The following is a 19,872-nucleotide window of genomic DNA, read 5'->3' on the forward strand; positions in this document are numbered from 1 at the left end:
CAAATGTGTGCTATATTATATAATATTGAAGATTAAACCTGGTTTCCTCAATTAGGATGAATAAAAAAAGTCTGAATATAAAAAATTTCTAAATCGTGACACCCTCACATGTTTCAGATTCCTGAGTCAATGGTCAAGAAATAATAATATTATCTATCCATTAGTTATCTAATCTGTAAAATCAAATGATTTGAGATGTTTTGTTATTCATGTCTAGTGAATTTAGATTTTTAAATTTTAAAATAGAAAATGCAGTCTTACATTCTTTAAACTTTAATTAAGGACAAAATATTCAGAAGTGTCTAACACCTGCTTTATAATAAGTAACATATTATTTCTAATGCCCGATGGACCAATTAAAATATTCCTTTAGATGATGCAAAATCTTGTGATGTAGGTAGATGTTTAACATCCATATTTAAATATGTACCATAAGAATTTAAAATCATCTAAGTACATGTTAATGCAATACATTCATTTTTGCTCTGGAGAGAGTGCAAAAAACTAAGTCACTTTTTTAACATCCCCAACTTACCCTCCTCAATCTTGTCCTCCAATTCCACTACTGTTTGAACACCTGTGTTATTGCTTCCCTGTGACTACAATGGGCTGACATTTTATGTAGAAAATTGGCCAACAGAACAAAAGAAGAATTACAGGCTTCTAACCCACCAATTAAAGTTGATGGAAGAAAAAAGTGATGGAGAAAGGTAGATCTGCATTAGCATATAAAAATATGTTACAAAGAATATACCATACCCTTGCCCAGCTCATAGGTTTAAAGAAATTATTTTGACTTAGTTTATTTCATTCATGTACTAGGAACCCCACTGTAGCTTCTACCTGAATCATCCATCTAGGACATAGTTACAACACTTTCAAAGCAAACCTTTTGTGAAGAGTCCCCTCAAAAGTTTACTTCACAGTCCCTAAAACCCTTCTCATACCCACAAAAGATAATTTTGTAAATAGCTGAATTTGTATAACATGACTGGGTTGTTTCTGTCTGGTCACTGATTCAGAAAATAATTTTACAACTTAACTATAGTTAGGCAAAAATAGTGATTTTATCTTATGTTGTCTTTCTTTGGGCATTTTATTCATACCTAGGTAGCAGCATTTAGCACTTGCTTATAATTGTTCTATTCCACATCATTCTTCCCCAGTAATTTACAAGTTCCTCTGGGAGTAGGAGGGGTATTGGGGCAAAGATCTGTGACATTTATCTTTATGTCCCAGATGCCTAACACCACGCCCAGAACACTGAAGCTTTCCATACCTTTCTGCTGTAGGCTATTACATGTGTGGTTCTCGGTCTCCTTAGTAGCTGTGACTCAACTTTTTCATACAACTGTAAATACAACTACCAGCATCACTGGGGCATCCTAAAGGAGAGCAACCAGAGCTATTGCCTAAACCCACAGCTTGGGGAAAACGCACCTTGCTAGTGAGCAGTGACCCACAGAGGCCAAGAACATGTTGATTCGTTCTTTGAAGAAAGAAAGCCTTTCAAGTCCTGTGTACAATAGAATAAGTCTCTCAAAAGATTTCACAATTTCAAACCAGTAGTGCTTAAACCCCTTATTCTGTGCCTCCTTTCCATATCATGCCTTTCATTGAGATTCCTTAAACACAGACTGGCTTGACAGTGTTTGGTTTGAATACATATATTCCTCTATCTATATATTCAAATCAAATTATAATTGTGATCTGATGACTATGAAAATCATGAGTATACACTTGTGACTATCTAACTCCATCTTGAAAGAACCAAGTCTGCTATAAAAACCCCTAAGGCCTAGAAAATTTGAAGGAATAGAATTTAATTATAGTCCATCTGTAGCATAAGGCTACAGTCAAATAAGATTCCTAATATTTCATTGAATCATAGAAGCTAAATGTATGCCACTGCAAAGATAAATAAGAAAATCAAGTTTTAACTTGGATCTTAATCAGGAAATTAGTTTTCCCCATGAAATATTTGTTGGGTTGTATAATGTAGGCGCAGTTTATAGATCATTACACAGAACTGTAAGATGAGAGAAAGAAAGACAATCTAGTTCCTCCTAAACATAGAAAAAAAGAGTCATCCTAGAATAACTAGTCAAGCAGAAAGCCAGCATTTTACTTCTACTGGAAGTAAGGGATCACTATGCTCCAAAAGCATGATAACGTTTCATACCTCAGAACAAACATTGAGCAAGTACATACACAAAATATAGAAATGGTTTGCAAAAATAAGGTTCTTGATTTGTGTGAGAGAAAGGGAGAGAGAGAAGAGGAGAGAAGAGGGGAAAATTCTAGAATACTACATGAAATGCACTTGTTCCTATAGAAACCAAAGACAAAAATGAATCAGACCAGAATAAAGACTAGTCATATAAAAGATTTCAAGAGTTTGCTAGTGTGGAGGCACTAGAAGTTTATATTCCTTTCCTGTTTCATATCATTTAAAGTTTTATAGTAAAATGTAAGTCCTCATTTATCAAAAATTTGTTTTGCTTCTGACTTACTGTCCTCAATCAAAGGAGCCCTCCAAGTATATTTATAGAAAAATTTCTGTATTGGGTGGAAATTCTCTGACTAATGCTGTTAGCAAGAGAGTATGAAACTAGATGTGGTACTCCTTTGGGGGAAACTCCTTTAATAGAAGATATTTGTAGGTATTACCTGACATTATTCTCTATCAGTAGAGTAGAAAGATTTAAAAACATGTAGCACCTTAATTCTACAGGTATCAGTGTGGGCACAAGTACCTAAAAGAGGGAAGTTCAAATGAGTATTTTCTTCAATCATCAGTGATTGGCAAGTGTTTTTCCTAGAACATCCTTTCAAGCTTCAAAACAGTTTTATTAAAATTTAATCTAAGGAAGGAGATCTCAATTTTTCACCGAAGGCAAGATATAGATATATCCCCCAGTGTCACGTATATTGATCTGTAGAGAGCCTGTAAAGTTCTAAATTTTTGGAGTTATATGCATTTCAAACTTAAACTGGAGAGACTTCTGGTTGACCAAGATGGCAGAATAAGATGCTCAAGCATTCCATTCCCTGACAAAATCTTTGAAGCAATAGTAACAATGGAAATCATGTTCTTCAAAAATCCAGAAAACCGTCAAAGGGTAACAGTAATTAGTTGAGCACTGAATCAAGAAAATCCAACTTGAAATCAGTAGAAGGAAGCATATGATGCCATTGCAAACCTTCCCTCCAATTCTTCAGTGCAGTGTGGAGTTGGACTGTACTCCCATTTGGGGTCACTGGCCCTGTTCCAGAGGGAGCACACTAAACCTAATGCACATACTGGAATGCCTGTATGCAGGTACCAATCTACTGGGTGACAGCCTGAAAGACAAACAAGACACTTCTTCTTGGCTCAACCTGTCAGGATTTTCCCTATAAAATCTGCTTGTGGACAAGTAAAGCTATGCCTGGGACAAAGGCTTTATAATATACAGTAGAGCTTCTCAGAGGGTGCAAAAATCTATTTCATGAGGAGTAATAGGGACATTTGGATTCTTATAAATGGAGAAATTCCTGAAGCCAGGAGCACAAGTCCAGGACATTGGGCTCAGTAAAGAGGGAGAGGAGCTCAGGTTATTCTTTATGAGAGGAAAACTAAACTCTGAAGAAGAGTACCAGCCTAGACTAATTTGCAGACTGTGAAATGTATTTTTTTTGCATGGGTCTGTTTTTTTTTTGTTGTTGTTTGTTTGTTTTTGCATGGGTTTATTTGTTTTTGTTAGCTCCTGGCACTCAAGAAAATCTCTGTCACCTAACTGCTCTGTCATCTAAAGGAACAGACAGCTCAAGGACAAATCCCAGAGTTAATACAGTAACATACTAAAGTGCACAATTTGCAACAAAAGAATGCATGGAAAACAAAGAAATAGGACATGATGGCCCATCCAAAGGAGCAAGATAAAATTTCAGAAAACATCAATAAAGAATAAATATTTTAAACATAACAAAGACTCTAAAAAAAAATCTCCAATTTACTTGAAGAGATAAAGGAAAACACAGGAAAAGAACAAAAGCTATCAAGGAAATAATGAATGAACAATATGAGAGTCTCAAAAAAAAAAAAAGAAAGGAATCACACAAATACTAGAGTTGACTACCACAAAAACTGAAATAAAAATTCCCTAGAGCATCTCAATAGCAGATTGGAGATGGCAGAAAAAAGAATTAGTAAACTTAAAGATAAGAAAAATAAAACGATCCAGACTGAGGAACAGAAACTAAAAGGAGTGAGAAAGAAGGAACGGAGCCCAAGAGACCTGAGACAGCATCCAGCATGCCAGTGGAGGCATTACGGGAAACCTAGAAGGAGAAGAACACAGGAAGAAGCAGAAGGAAGACTCAAGAAACAATGGCAGAAAACCCAAATTTAATTAAAGATGTGAATATGGACATCCAAGAACTCCAACAAATGCCAAACAAGATAAACTTGAAGAGAACCAAAACCACACACATTGTATTCAAATGTCAAATGCCAACAGCAAGGACAGAGTCCTGAAAGCTGCAAGAGAAAAGCATTGTGTTATTTACAAGGATGCCAATTAGACTAATTTCTGATTTCTCATCAGAAACCAAGGAGAAAAGAAATTAGTGGAATGAAATAAAGTGCTAAAATAAAACAATTGCAAACCAAGAATTGGTAAGATCATCTTTCAAAATCAAAGGAGAGATGAAGACCTTCCCTGATAAACAAAATCTGAGAGAGTTCATCACCAGACATACAATTTCTTTTACTTAAGTAGATTTTAAGTAAAAAAACTGTTTCAAGGTACAAAGAAAGGCACTATATACCAATAAATGGTTCAATTCAAGAAGACTACCTGATGTTTATAAATATATATATATATATACACCAAATATCAGGGACCCAGAATATATGAAGAAAATATTTGAGAGATTTGAAGGGAGAAATAGATGATTCCACACTTATAGGAATAGGATATCTCAATATACCACTTTCAATAATGGATACAGCATCTAGACAGAACATCAGTAAGGAAATAAAAGGCTTGAATGATACTATAAATTAACTAGATCTAACAACATACAGCAGCAGGATACATATCTTTTCTAGTGCACATGGGTCATTTTCTAGGATATATGATATGCTTGGTCACAAAACAAGTGTGCACAAATTTAAGTATATTTAAATCATACAGTGTATCTTCCCTGACTAAAATGTAATGGGGCTGGATGTCAGTAACAGATGCAGAAATGGACAATTCACAAGTAAGTGGAAACTGAACAACACATTCTTAAACAATCAATGAGTCAAAGAAGAAGGAATAACATGGAAATTAGAAAATATCTTAAGGCAAATGAAATTGAAAAACAATATATCAAAACCTATTCTCTTTGCAAAGTACTGAGAGGAAAATTTATAGTTTCAAATCCTTACATTAAAAAGAGAAGAAAGAGCTCAAAAATGAGATCTATCATCACAACTGGAGAAAACTGAAAAGAAGAGCAAGCTAAATCCAAAGCAAGCAGAAGGAAGGAAACAACAAAGATTCAAATTGAAATAAATGAAATAAAGAATTAGAAACAATAGAGAGAGTTAACAAAACAGACAAAAGTACAGAGAGAATCAATGAAACTAAAAGTTTGCTCTTTGAATAGATCAATAAAATTGGCATACCTTTAGCTAGAATGGCAAAGAGAAAAAGAGAGGACCCCAAAACTATAATTAGAAATGAAAGGGGGGCATTATAGACCATGCAGAAATAAAAAGGATTATGAGACTACTATAAACAACCATATGAGAACAAATTAGGAAGTCCTAGATGAACTGGGTGAATTCCTGGAAAAACAGAAAATACCTGCACTGACTAAAGAAAAAAATAGAAGATTTCTTTAGACCAATAATAAGAGATAGAATCAGTAATCAATCAAACCTCCCAAAAAGAAAACCACAGGACCATTTGGCTTCACTGCTGAACTTTGCCGTACATTCCAAGAAGAATTAACACAAATCCTGTATTAGGAAATAAATTCATGGAATAAACTATATTAATAGATAGAAGGAAAAAAAATCCACTTGACCAACTGAATTGACACAGAAAAGGCATTTGACAAAATTTGCCACCACTTTTTGATGAAAGCATGAAAAATACTAGAATAGAAAGAAACTTTCTGAACACAATAGAGGGTATATATGAAAAACCCACAGTAAACATGATACTTAATGGCGTAAGACTGAAAGCTTTCCTCTTAAGATCAGGAACAAAACAAGGATGCTCATTGTCAAAACTGTCACTCAATATTATACTGAAAATTCTAGCCATAGCAATTAGGCAAGGAAAAGAAATGAAAGGCAAAAAAATTGGAAAATAAGAAGTGGATAATTCACTATTTGCAAATAACAGGTCTTGTATCTATAAAATCCTGAAAAACCCACAACAAAGCTACTATAGCTGATAAATGAATTCAGCAAAATAGTGGGGTACAAGATCAATAAGCAAAACTCATTAGTATTTCTTTATGCTAGGAAGGCACACTATAAAAAGGAAATCAAGAAAAAAATAGATTTAAATAGAAACTAAAATTAAAAGCTAGGGATAAATTTATCCAAGGATGTAAGGGACTTGTACACCAAAAACTGCAAAGCATTCCTGAAAGAAATCAAAGAATACCTAAATAATTGTAAGGATATTCATGTTCATGATTGGAAGACTAAATATCATTAAACTGTCAATTTTGCACAGTGTGATTTACATATTTAATGCAATCCCAATCAAGATTCCAACAGCCTTCTTTGCATAAATGGAAAGGCCAGTCATCAAATTTATAGAAGGATAAGGGATTCTGAATGGCCAAAGCCATCTTTAAAAGGATGAATAAAATTGAAAGATTAACACTTCCTGATTTTAAATCTTATTACAAGGCTACAGTGACTATAACAGTGTAGTGCTGGCAGAAGTACGGCATATAGTCAGGGGGACTCATGCTGAGAGTTCAGAAATAACCCTTCACATCTGTGACCAATTGATTATTGAAAAAGGTGTCAAGTCCTCTCAATAGGATAAGCATAGTTTCTCTATCAGTGCTGGGAAAACTAGATATACATATGCAAAAGCATGAAGGCATGCCCTTATCTCAAACCATATACAAAATTAACTCAAAACAGACCAATGGCATAAATAAAAGAAACACAACTATAAAAGTCCTAGAAGAAAATATAGGGAAACAGTTTTAGGATCTTATGTTAGGCAATTGTTTTTCTGACATTACAGTAAAAACATGACCAACAACAAAAAAATAGAAAAAAAGAGACTTCATCAAAATTATCAATCAACTTTTGTGTATCCAAGAATTTTATTATTATTAAAAGGACAACCTATGCAATAGGAGAAACTATTTGAAAATAATATCCCTGATAAGGGTTTAACCCGGAATGTATGAAGAAATCCTACTCAAGAACAGAAAGATAATTCAATCAATTTTAAAAATGGAAAAAGACTGAAACAGACCTTACTCCAAAGAAGACATACATATGCCCAATAAGCACTTGAAAAGATTCTTAACATCGTTATCCATTAGGAAATGTAAACCAAACGCACAATAAGATACAGTTTCACACCCTTAGAATGATGACTACTGCTAAACAAAAAGGAAAATAGCAAGTGTTGGAGAGAATGTGGAATAACGGGAACACCTGTTTGTTGTTAGCTGGAATGTAAAATGATACAGCTGTTGTGGAAAACATTTTGGTAGTTCCTCCAAAAGAATTACCATATGACTTGGCAATCCCATTTCTAGGTATATCCCAAAAAGAATGGAAAGCAGGGACTTGAACAGATTTTTACATACAGATGTTCATTGCAACAATATCCACAATTTCCAAAAGATGGAAGCAGCCCAAGTTTCCCTTAAAAGTTAGGTGGATAAACAAAATACACATACATATACATTTATCCAGCTGTAAAAATGAAGTTCTGATTCTTGTTCCAATGCAGATGAACCTTGACAACATCATGCTAAGTTAAATAATCCAGACAGAGAAGGAGAAATATTGTATGATTTTAGTTCTTTGAAATAATCAGAATATGAAAATTCATGGAGTCAGACACAAGGATACAGGCTACCATGGTCCGGATAGGGAATGGGCAAATAATGCTTAGTTGGTTTCTGTTTGGGGTGATAGAAAAGTTTCAGTAATGGATGGTGGTGATGGTAGCACAACATTGTGAATTTAATTAACACCACAGAATTGTATATTTGAAAGTGGTTAAAATGGGAAATTTTAGGTTATACATATGCTACCAGAAACACTATTTTTTTACAACATAGTGAACCTAATGTAAACAAGGGACTACAGTTAATAATGTAATTATAAAAATAGTTTAATCATTGTAACACAAGTGCCACACTAATGCAAAGTGCTAATAATAGGGGAAACTATGTGTGAAGATTGGTGGTATATGCAAACTCTTAACTTTCTGCACATTTTTTCTGTAAAACTACGACGTCTTCAATTAAAAAATAAATTATAAAAGATTAAACTGGAGAATGGAGTTCAAGCAATAATAATTCTCTTTCAGACATCATCAGAGAGCCTATATAAGGCTTGCACTAGCAACATAGATAAGTATCATCAGGATCGCTTTTTAAATCTCTTTTCTTCATAGCTAAAATCAATTAACAGGAAAAACATTGCCTTTATTTTTTTTTAAATACACACAAAACAGTTAAGCAATTTTTCTTTTGCTAGAATTAGTCAATATAAAATCAAACTAATCTTTCCACTATAGAATTATTTTCTATAATATTGGGATTGATATTAGTGGAAATTCAAGATTTTTTTTAACTAACTGTACATGTATTATCTTAAAGAACTATTCAGTGAAGTCATTTTACTTTCAAATTTTTCACCTCTACTGTCTCCCAATCTGTAGTTTACATGCTTTCTCCATTCTAAAGCATCTATTATTTAAAATGTATTTATTGAGCAACAGCTATATGTAAGGCCCAGTTCTAATGAACCTGAGAGCTAGCAGAAATTTCACATACAGTACTTCCCTAAAGACTTAATACAACTTGGTTAGGTTAAATTATAGATACATAATACAAAAACAAAGTAATAATATATGCAACTGTATATGTTACCAATGTATTAACATGTATACATATATAACTAATCCTGAAATCACAAAAGTGTGCATGTTAAAGATCCAAATAAGTGGAACAGTCTCTACTGCTTCAAAGAATACAGATGTGACCACAGACAGAAATGATTGGGGAAAGTCTAACAGATGATGGGAGAATTAAATAGTGCCTTAAAATTGAATTGGCTTCAAGTACATCCAGAACTTCAGAAGATCTGGAAAATATTATAAGAAACAGGATAAAATACAGTGTATCCAAGATATTTTGAAGTGAAAAGAAGAGACTAGAGTTGTCAGGAAAAAAGGAAAAAATTGGAAGATCCATTTGGAGAGGTTCATTAAACTCAGATTCTGGAGTTTTACATTCCTGGTTAAGGAATCTTTGGCTCCTGTATTTTACAGGAAATAAGAAACCATAGAAGACTTTTTCCAAAACAAATTATTTTGGAGAAAATTTATGAAGATTAGTCATAAAAGAACTAGTTTTAGGTACAGATAAAAGACCCGTTTGGGGACTATTTGAAATTCTATCCAATGGGATTAGAGGCTGAACTATGTGTTGTTGGAAGAGATGGAAAAGAATGCATAAGTGAACTCAAAAGACGTTTTCTGAATTTTCCAGGGCTTGGTTCAGGATTTGGAGTGGTTGGAGAAAAGAAGGTAATATAATCCAGGTTTTAATCCTAAATGATTTAAAACACTTATGTCATTAATAGAGTAAAGGTCTTTTGCTTTTAAGAGATAAGGAGACTACAATAGACAAATTGAGTTGGTCTATCTCCAAAAGGAGATGTTTATGGAAAAGATGAAGACACACAACTGGAGTTCACAACCAGTGAAAATATCTAAAATAATCTCCTATGCAGAATCTCTGCTGGGTATATTATTTGAAGTTTCAGAACAGGTACTGATTACTTGAAATTTAGGATAGGAATAGAGATATACTAGAAAGAAATAACTTATAAATATTGAAACTCTTTAATCATATAGAGATGTAAGAAATTTTATTTTATGTGTATAGATATATATATGTATATATATCTGAGGTAAATAAATTTATAGCACAATTACTTATAGATGAACCAGATGCAGAACCAAATGAATTTAAGAAGAAAAGCCATGTCATAGCAGAATTTTTAAAAGATGCTCCTAAGAAATTTTCCTGAGATATTGTGCTATGACTAGACCTAAAAGCTCTTTTGCCGTGGTAGTTCAGAGCTTCCCAGATTAAACTGCTTACCCTTAAAGGAAGTTCTGTTATGGATAAATGTCAAGCTATCAGGACCTTAGCATTGGAGATGATTCTTTTGGGGGAGTGTCATTTTATATCAAAGTGGAGGAATGAAGGGATAAAAAAAGACCAGTTTGAAAATTTGTACTGTTTTACTCATCTTGGGTATCCAACTGCAGCCCTAAAACATTGTAGGATCACAGTTAAGAACTTTTACATAGAATTAAAAGCTGGGCCCTAAGCTGGGTATACTTTAGCATTAAAGTGTTTTTGCAAATGTACCATGAAAAAGTAGAGCTCTTTCATTTCTATAATTAATTGAAACTTCAAACTTATCTTTTTACAAGTTTTATAAGGTGATGTGGTACACCAAAGGGAATATTTATTTTGGGAATTTAATAACATGAAATTAATTTCCATTGATACAATTCCGATTTAAAATTCAGGGACATCTGAAGAGTAGCTTTGTGAAAAAGTGTTAAAGGCCTTCTGGCTGTATCTTTTATCAACATATTTTTTCCTTTTACCATCTTAACTCGTGTCTAGCAGGCATGCTATAGCATGGCCAGGAGTTTGTAAAATAAATTATTACAGCTGCCAGCCTCTGCTCGAATTCTTGACTTCCTGTATGAATATTTGGGCTGTGTTGTGTTTTCCAGTAGAAAGCCATTTCAAAAGGAGACATGATGGCTGTTTCATGTAAATTAACTTCTACAGCTGTAGCTTTCACACTTAGCCCAGGGCTCTTCTTTGTGGCTTTTACATTTATTTAAAGCATAGCATTTTGAAAATTAAAATGTATTTTTATTAAGTATAACTTTTACTGGTGACAGCTTGAAATTATTACTGGATCTGCATTTTCAAAACAACTAATAAACATATCCCTCTGAAATAATTTCCTGTAATTAGGCCACTCTGGCATTCTTTATCTCACAGGTTGCTTCCAGCAAAGCCCCCTTTGTTCAGTCATTCATATTTCATACTCTTTGCTGTATTCTCCCCCATTAATCCAAGGAAATTTTTGTTTAGAGCATGATTCTTGACAAAATTAAGAAATATTTAATTGTAGGGTTGTTTGAAAATCCAGGCTTTCCAAAACTGCGGTGATTATGCTAATGCAAGATTTTAATAGAGTGGTATATGGTAATTCTGAATTTTATGCATGATTTTTCTGTAAACCTACAACTTCTCTAATAAAATTATTTTTAAAATTGCAGTGATTACCTAAAATACTTAATTCTGACAAGCCAAGCACTATAGTTAAAACTTTTTTCTGACTTATCATGGCAATCTAAAAATTTTGTCAATGGTAGTGGTCTTAAAAATGTACTCTGGTTTTACTAAATGTAAAAATTGCCACAGTCTTTTCATCATGTTTATCTCCTTCATATAATCACAAATTCTTTCTAAGACCTTGAAACTTAGTTTTTGTTTTGTTTTGTTTTGTTTCATTGATTCTCTGGATTTTATCTGGAAGAAAGATTGTTTGAGCTAGTCAAATAATACCTTTGGGGCATGTCTATATAGAATTGTTTCATCAACACTATAGAAATGACAATTTTAAAACAGTAATGATTCTTTTCTTCCTGTGGACAATTTTTTTTTTTTTATATCAAACATATGGCCGGGAGTAATTGGTCATAGGTATAATTGTTTTAATTGTTATCTCATTGTTACCTTAATTGGAATTTTTCCAGTTAACAGTAAGCAGGAGTATCTCTACTTCAATGTGGTGGCCACTTGGATTTGTTATTTATGTCCTTTATGAACTATTGGGCTACTTGCTCCCCTTTTCCCTCTTTTTATTTAACAATTTCTTCAAGCTCTTTGTATTACACAGATAATAACCTTTTCTCTGTCCTTTATGTTGTAAGCAATTTTCCCCAAATCTATAAGCCCATGGAATTTGGTGATAGTTTCTTTGGCTGTACAGAAGTTCCTGTCTGTGTGACTTATACCTTAGTGCCCTCATCTGTAAAACAGATAATAATAATATGTACTTTTCATGATTTGTAGGGATAATTAAATAAGTTATATCAGTAAAATGCTTAGACAAGTGCTTGATACATTGCAAGTGCTCTGTATGATTTACTAAAATAGGTATAGTCAAATGTACCTCTCTTTTTTCATATATGTTCTAAATTTTTAATACTGGTAAAAATGTCTCCTATCTCTGTATCATATATACAGCTGCGTATGTATAATTGCAGAACTTTTATTATTTATCCTTTCCATTTTTTACTTTATAGTTTTTTTTTTCAGACACAGACAGTTGTCCAATATTGTTCATAAAATAATGTCATGCTCCCATTGCATTGAAAAGCCCCCTTGTCATAAAACAAATGTGTCTATCCTGGGATTTATTTCTGAATTCTCTATTCTGTACCTTTAATCTTTAATACTAAATTTATTTGATTATAATGAATTTATAGCTTTTGTGATATTGTTTAAATTAACCTGCCCTCCATTTTTCATTTGCAAATATTTTTGGTTATTGTTAAGCATTTATAATTTCATTCAAAGCTTAAATAATTTGCCCAGTTTCCTCACAAAATCTAATTGGAATTATAATTTAAATGGTATAAAGTATGTATATTTATTTGGAAGAGTTTATGCTCATATATGGTCTTCCTGACAATGAACCTAGTATATTTTGGGTTAATTGTTTCAGACATTAACACATGTCTTTAATAAAATTGTATAATTTTCTTCATATAGGTCCTATGTCTTTTCTTATTAAATTAATTGCTAAGTATATTAAGGTATCCTCATTATTTTAAATAAAACACCATTCCCAATTTTTATTCTTTTCTTAATTTTTCTAGATTTTGTCTCTGGGATTACAAATACACATTAAAAAGATTTTTTTCCAATAAGCTTTCTGCTTTATAACAGTCTTAGTTTAACAGAAAGTACAGAGAATTCCTGTATTCCTTCCCTAACCAAGCACAATTTCTCCTATTATTAAGATCTTGCATTTGTGTGGTATATTTGTTACAAAAACCAACAAATATTGATACTTTATTATTAACACAAGTCCATAAGCTACATTAGAGTTCAGTCTATGTTATTTATTTTATGTGTTTTTCAAATGCATAACATCATGAATCCACCATTACAGTATCATACAGAATAACTTTACTACCCTAAAAATGCCCTGTGCTCTGCTTAGTCATCCCTCCCCTGCCCTGTAAGCAAGCACTGGTTTTTACCATCGCTATTGTTTTGTCTTTTCCAGAATCTCATATAGGTGAATTCATACAGTATATAGCTTTTTCAGAATTGCTTCTTTCACTTAACAATGTAGATTTAACTATCCTCCACGTCTTTTTGAAACTTGATAGATCATTTATTTTTATTGTTGAATAACACTCTATTGTATGGAAGTGCCACAGTTTATCTATTCATCTATGGAAGAGCCTCTTGGTTGCTTCCAACATAGAACAGTGCAATTGTTTTATTTAATTTTGTAAGAAACTGCCAGACTGTCTTCTAAAGTGGCTGTACCATTTTGCAGTCTCACTAGCAATGAATTCACATTCTTGTTACTCCATGTCCTTGCCAGAATTTGGTAATCAAGACCCACCTGGAATGGGTGGAGTAACATATCCCTCTATTCAAAAGTTAATGCCCACAATTAGGTGAGTCATTTCTCCATGGAGATAACTGATCAAGTTTCCAGCCTATAGTACTGAATAGGGATTAGAAGAAATCTTTTGCTCTCAAAAGATTGATTAGGATTAAAACATGGCTTTTCTAGGGTACATAAATCCTCTCAAACTGGCACAGCATCACACTAATCTGGACAAATCAAAAAAATTCATGCCTTATTTAAGATTTCATGTATTTATAATGTTCAACTAAACTGACCATGAAGTTAAATTAGAAAATGCACTACCCAAAATATAAATTTTGCACCAAATAAACATGTCTCTTAGTCTCACCCAGAAGTTGATATGACGAACTTCATTCATATTTCTACTCAAAGTCTGATCCCTTTTTCAACTTTTAAACAGTTCCTACTGACTTTCATAACTTTAGAGCTCTAACTCTGAGTCTCATGTGTCACATAAATACCCAAAGTTTCTGGGAACAGCTCAAGTATATATCAGAATTTAGAATTAGTTACACCATCTGAATATATGTGACTGCTGTAAAAGCTTATACTCTAGGACCCTTTACAACAGGCCCCAACCTGATAACCCATGCTCTCAATTTTAGTTCACTGAATTTTTATATTATAGTTAGTCCATATGATTGAGGCATGATTATATTTGTCTTTTTCTTCCTGTTATTTCACTCAACATGCAGTCCTTAAGTTTCATTCACCTAGTTGCATGCCTCACAACTTCATTCCTTCTTGCTACTGCTCAGTAGTTCATTGTACATATACACCATAGTGTCCCCTTCCATTCCTCTGTCGTTGCACCCTTAGGCTACTTGCATTTACTGTGGATGGGGAACACAGCTGCTAAAAACACCAGTGGGCAAATTTCTATTCATGTCCCTACACTCAGTTCCTCCAGGTATATACTAAGCAATGCAGTTGCGGGATCATATGGCAACCCTATACTTAGCCTCCTGTGGAAACAGCATCCTGCCCTCCAAGGGCTGCACCTCTCAGTTTCCCAACCAACAGTTAATAGGCACATCTATTTCTCCACCTTTTCTCCAGCAGTTCTTTCTGTTCATTTTTAAACAGTTTTATTCACACATCATACAATCCAAACTAAGTGTATAGACTTCACCTCCAAACTCTATCTGAAGACATTTCCTTTTCTTCCACAAAGAATCCATACCCCTTTCACAATATCTGCCTGTTGACGTTGAGTTTTGACGTAATGCCTTTGTTACATTCAGTGGAAGCATATTACAGTGCTATTGTTGACTATAGATCCTAGCTTGCATTGATTGTACTTTTTCACATATATTATCTATTTCCAACACCCTGCAATATTGACATTCATTTTTCTCCCTCATGCAAAAATGTTTTTCAACTTCCACATTTAATCTCCATCATTGTTCACTCTAGGCATTCCTAAATTATACCACTTCAGTATTTATCCTCTAACTTTCCTTCTGGTTTCATACATGCCCCCAGTCCTTCTCCCTCTATCATACTGACATTCAGCTTCATTCAGTGTACTTATATTATTGTGCTACAATCAAGTAATATTGTGCTATCATTTCTTAATTTTTACAACTATTAATTGTTGATTCAATTTCTTTAATTGATATAAGCCTAAAGCAGATTATGTACTTCTTCCTTTGTAAATTTGGTTTTAAAGTATGGTTGGCAAGGAATTGGTCCATTTCATCTAAGCTATCAAACTTGTGGGCATAGAGCTGTTCCTAATATGCTTTCATTACCCTTTTGTCTATGACATCTGTTGGGATAGGTCTGCTTTCGTTTCTGACATCAGCAAATTTATTAGAACCCCCAAGATGGAAGTTGATTGTTAAAGGCGATAACAATCCTAATTATTGGTTCCCGATCTTAGTTGAAATAGTTTTAATGGTTTGCCCTTTAGAATATATTTATTATCGGCTTTTGTTTAAAAAAATTTCTAACATGTTTAATTAAATATAAAATGCATATTTTGCAAATTATAACATTATGTGCCCATAAGGAACCAAAACTTGTGGTTGGAATAAAATTACCAGTAAAATCACTATAAGTATATCTAAAATGCTATTTTTTGAATATCCTAGAAGGAAATGAAGAGAATTTGTCCTGGAAAATTGTATTAGGTGACTAGAAAAGCGTTGCAAAGATGATGAAGACATTAAAGTCAAAGATGCATTGGAAGTGTTTGAATAAAATTTCTTCATAAAGTGTGAGTAGATAAAAGCAAAATTTCCAAAATAATATATGTGTGTATAATTAATTTACTAAATCAAATAGCTATTTGGCTCCTTATCTACATCTCTAAAGGTTTATATATTTAATTTGGAAATAAAACCTTTGGGTGGCCATTTCATTTGAAAATCAATCTTTCTTGTGGACAAATACAGTATTTTAAAGAACCATTAAATCTAGTGAACAATACCATAAAAAGCAAAGAAATTAATGTATCAGATAATTCAAATAAAGCAGCCTATATTTTACCATAAATATTTGAAATGTGACTAGAGACATCCTTTTTCTTTCTTTCATTGTTAGTATTTTCCTCTTTAGTCTAAAATATATTACATTTTCAATTTTGCTTTTTTTCTCTTGACTAAAGGACCCTCACTCCTTGTTACATCTTAACTCTCTATATTTTGTTCTCTTGACCTCATATTTGTTTCCAAATGTCTATTTTCTTTATTTTATAAAAATTAACTTGCCTTAAAACTTTTGGGGAAAACATAACCTGAAACAAGAATTATCCAATATATATGCACATATATGTACCTACATGAAAATGTATGAGCGTGATTTATTATTCAGTTAGATTTTCATGTGTCTTTCCATGACAGACATTTAGTGGAAAATAGAAATTTTAGTGGCAAATGGAATGTAGGAATCAAGAGCATGTTGTAAAGGTGTTCTTAGGAAAGAGTGCAAATATCAAATCTAAATTTTCTGAGGTGAAAAACTAATTTCGGGATATGGTAAAATGCAAAGAGGGTCATTAAACAATGGAATTAACCAGACAATACCTAAGTTTAGTCTATTTATAGGTTCCTTTCTATATAATTTTGGGGGGAATTTTTACTTATTAGAACAGTTGTAGCTCTACAGAAACATCATGATGGAAGTACAAAGTTCACATATACCCTCCTTTTATGGTTTTTCCTATTATTAACATTTTGTATTAGGGTGGTACTTTTGTACAAAGCATGAAACAATATTATAACAGGACTATTAATTTTAGGGCACTGGTTACATTGTGTTACGCAGATCTACAGGTTGTGGGGGGTGTATATACGTGTGTAGTAACATAGATGACCTAAAATTTCCCTTTCTTCTCCAATTCAGTGTTGTTAGTTATATACACAATGTCACGTCACATCATGTCTTCATCCTTTATGCACACTTTTAATTATATTTTAGAAGAAGGGAGAGGATTGCATTTTCTAAGAAACGCTTTTTTATTTATTAAGTGATAAGCATGGTCCCTGATTTCAGTGGTTGTAAAACAATCTCCTCTCAGTCTCCCTGTTTCTATACACACACGCACACAGACACACACATACATTCATAGCTCAAGAGACGGGTTAAATATTCTAGTACATTTTCTACTTTAGTTAAGGCTTGCTGTCTCATGTAAGAAAGAATTCCTGTGAGAGAGCAGATTCCCTACACCTATCCCTAGAAATATGAAAACAGTACATCTACAGTTTGGAGCCCAAGAATCTGCATTTTAAGAATTCTGAGGTGATTTTAATGCAGATTGAATGCAGCCACACTTTGATAAATATCAGTTTCAATTACTACGTGAATTCTGTTTTTGTAACATCAGATATTTGCTTTTATCTCTATGGTAAGGATGATAATTGTAGAAAAGATCTTGTTCCCATAAGAATTAAAGAAAGCATGTGTTTAAATAGCATCATTACAAGCACATAGTATATGCCCAATAAGTGTTAGCTTCTGTTTTAATTATTACATTCCATATGGCAATGTTAACATTACACTAATTATCTATTTACGTGTTTGTTCCCCTTTGAACTGTAACTTCCTTGAAGGCAGAAACTAATTCTTTTATATATACGTACTTCTAGAATGTAGCATAATGCTTGGCACATCATATGTGCTGAATACATTTGTGCTGAAGGAATTAATGAACGAAAATATGCACACAGAAAAAACATCAAAGTTAGCAAGGAGGGGACACAGCAGAGTAGAAGGTAAAAAGGGATGCAAAAGAGGGGTGCCAACTCTGCAAGTGAAATCACTGCCCTCCCTGCAATGTGGGACATAACATCCAGGGGTGAAAGTCTCCCTGGCGACATGGAAGATGACTCCCAGGGTTGAATTCAAAACTGGCACCGTGGGGTCAACAATTCCATCCTGACCAAAAAGGGGAAAAGAGGTATAACTAATAAAGTATCCGTGGCAGAGATTTCAAATACAGTGGAGAGGCTACTCTGTAGGTTGCTCTTACTCAAGCTTCAGTTAGACCTTGCTACCTATCATAATCTATCAACTCCCAACCAGGACCATTCCAGCCAATCCTAAAGAACACCTAGGGCAATATACAAGATACTACAAGGGTTCCATGCGCTAGAGTAACTTACCAGAAACCTACAACCTTCAGATGGGCCCCTGGTTCAGATAAGTCCTGAAACCTAGTCCAGCCTCTCCAGAACATCAGATAGTTCCATTTCCCTACCGCATATTAGTGACAGACCCTTCTAATATGAAAAATTTAGAATGGCCATAGCCCAAACACCCCTAAAGAGAGGAATGGAAAGATCAAAGGTGTTGATGGAGTTACGCAGAAAAGATAGGATTTAATAAATGAATATGAATGCTGAATCATTAAACTGATATCTCTTTTAGTCTCCAGTATTTTAGAACAGCTAGAAGTAAAAGCCTAATATTGCGGAATTGTAACCCATGTCAAACTCTGAAATATGTTCAACAATTAATTGTGGTGCTGTGCTTTGAAATTTATAGCTTTTGTGTGTATATGTTATTTTTCCACACACAAAAAAACCAAAAATAAGTCGATTGTGGTGATAAAAAAAATATTTAAACCCTCTAGCTTCCTATATTCTGGAGCATCTAGAAGGAAAAATCTGAGAGGATCATATGGTAGCCCATGACAAAACTCTAGGATCTGTCCTATAACTAATTGTTGAAGAATGCTTTGAAAACTATCACTTTTTAATTTCTTTGCTTGAAATTAACATTATAATTATAACATACATTATTATGTATGTTATACTATGCAGTAAAAAAAGTTAAAAACAACAGCAGGTGCAAGGGTAGTTCAATGGTAGAATTCTCGCCTGCCATTATCCTCTCTGACCTGGAGGGAAATCAAATGACCCCTTGACAACATGTGAATGGTTACTGTGGCAACCATGTGTTCCAGGAATTTTTGGTATGTAGAAAGAGAGAGACAAGAAATTCATCTCGGAAGCTGTAGGAGATAGTTAATATGTGTTCGAAACAGATGGAGAAGGAAAACTAGAGATTTAAGACTATTAAGAGAAATATATTAATCAAGGTCCTGACAAAACATATGAGGCATACGGCAGACCCAAGCTAAGTATGTGAGGACTTAATAAAGGGACTATTTACAAAAATATGGGCAGAGTTTGGGGAAAATCTCCAAGAGATGGCATGGTACTGCTGAGCTAGGAAAAATGGGGGTGGATGACTCCCCTCCCCATAGAGCCCACTGAGCAAGGGGAGCTGTTGATGATGGAACGAGGAAACAGCTCTGACAAAGGGCTGCCTCTGAGAGCACTGATTCTAAGTAGAAGGACGCAGGCACCCCACAGGGGTGTGACACACAGGGACCCAACTCTGTTCTCCATCTGCTTTATGTCCCTCCCCAAGAACCCAAACTAAAGTGG

The 19,872-nt window shown here is 33.7% G+C and overlaps 1 long non-coding RNA gene across 9 annotated transcripts in view; it reads right to left on the reverse strand.

Moving 5' to 3' along the window:
• LOC143686929 (uncharacterized) overlaps positions 1-19,872 on the reverse strand; it is a 372,401-nt gene that overhangs the window by 270,276 nt on the left and 82,253 nt on the right. The window lies entirely within an intron of this gene.

Source organism: Tamandua tetradactyla, chromosome 1 (genome assembly GCF_023851605.1).
Source record: "Tamandua tetradactyla isolate mTamTet1 chromosome 1, mTamTet1.pri, whole genome shotgun sequence".
Taxonomy (NCBI): Eukaryota; Metazoa; Chordata; class Mammalia; order Pilosa; family Myrmecophagidae; genus Tamandua; species Tamandua tetradactyla.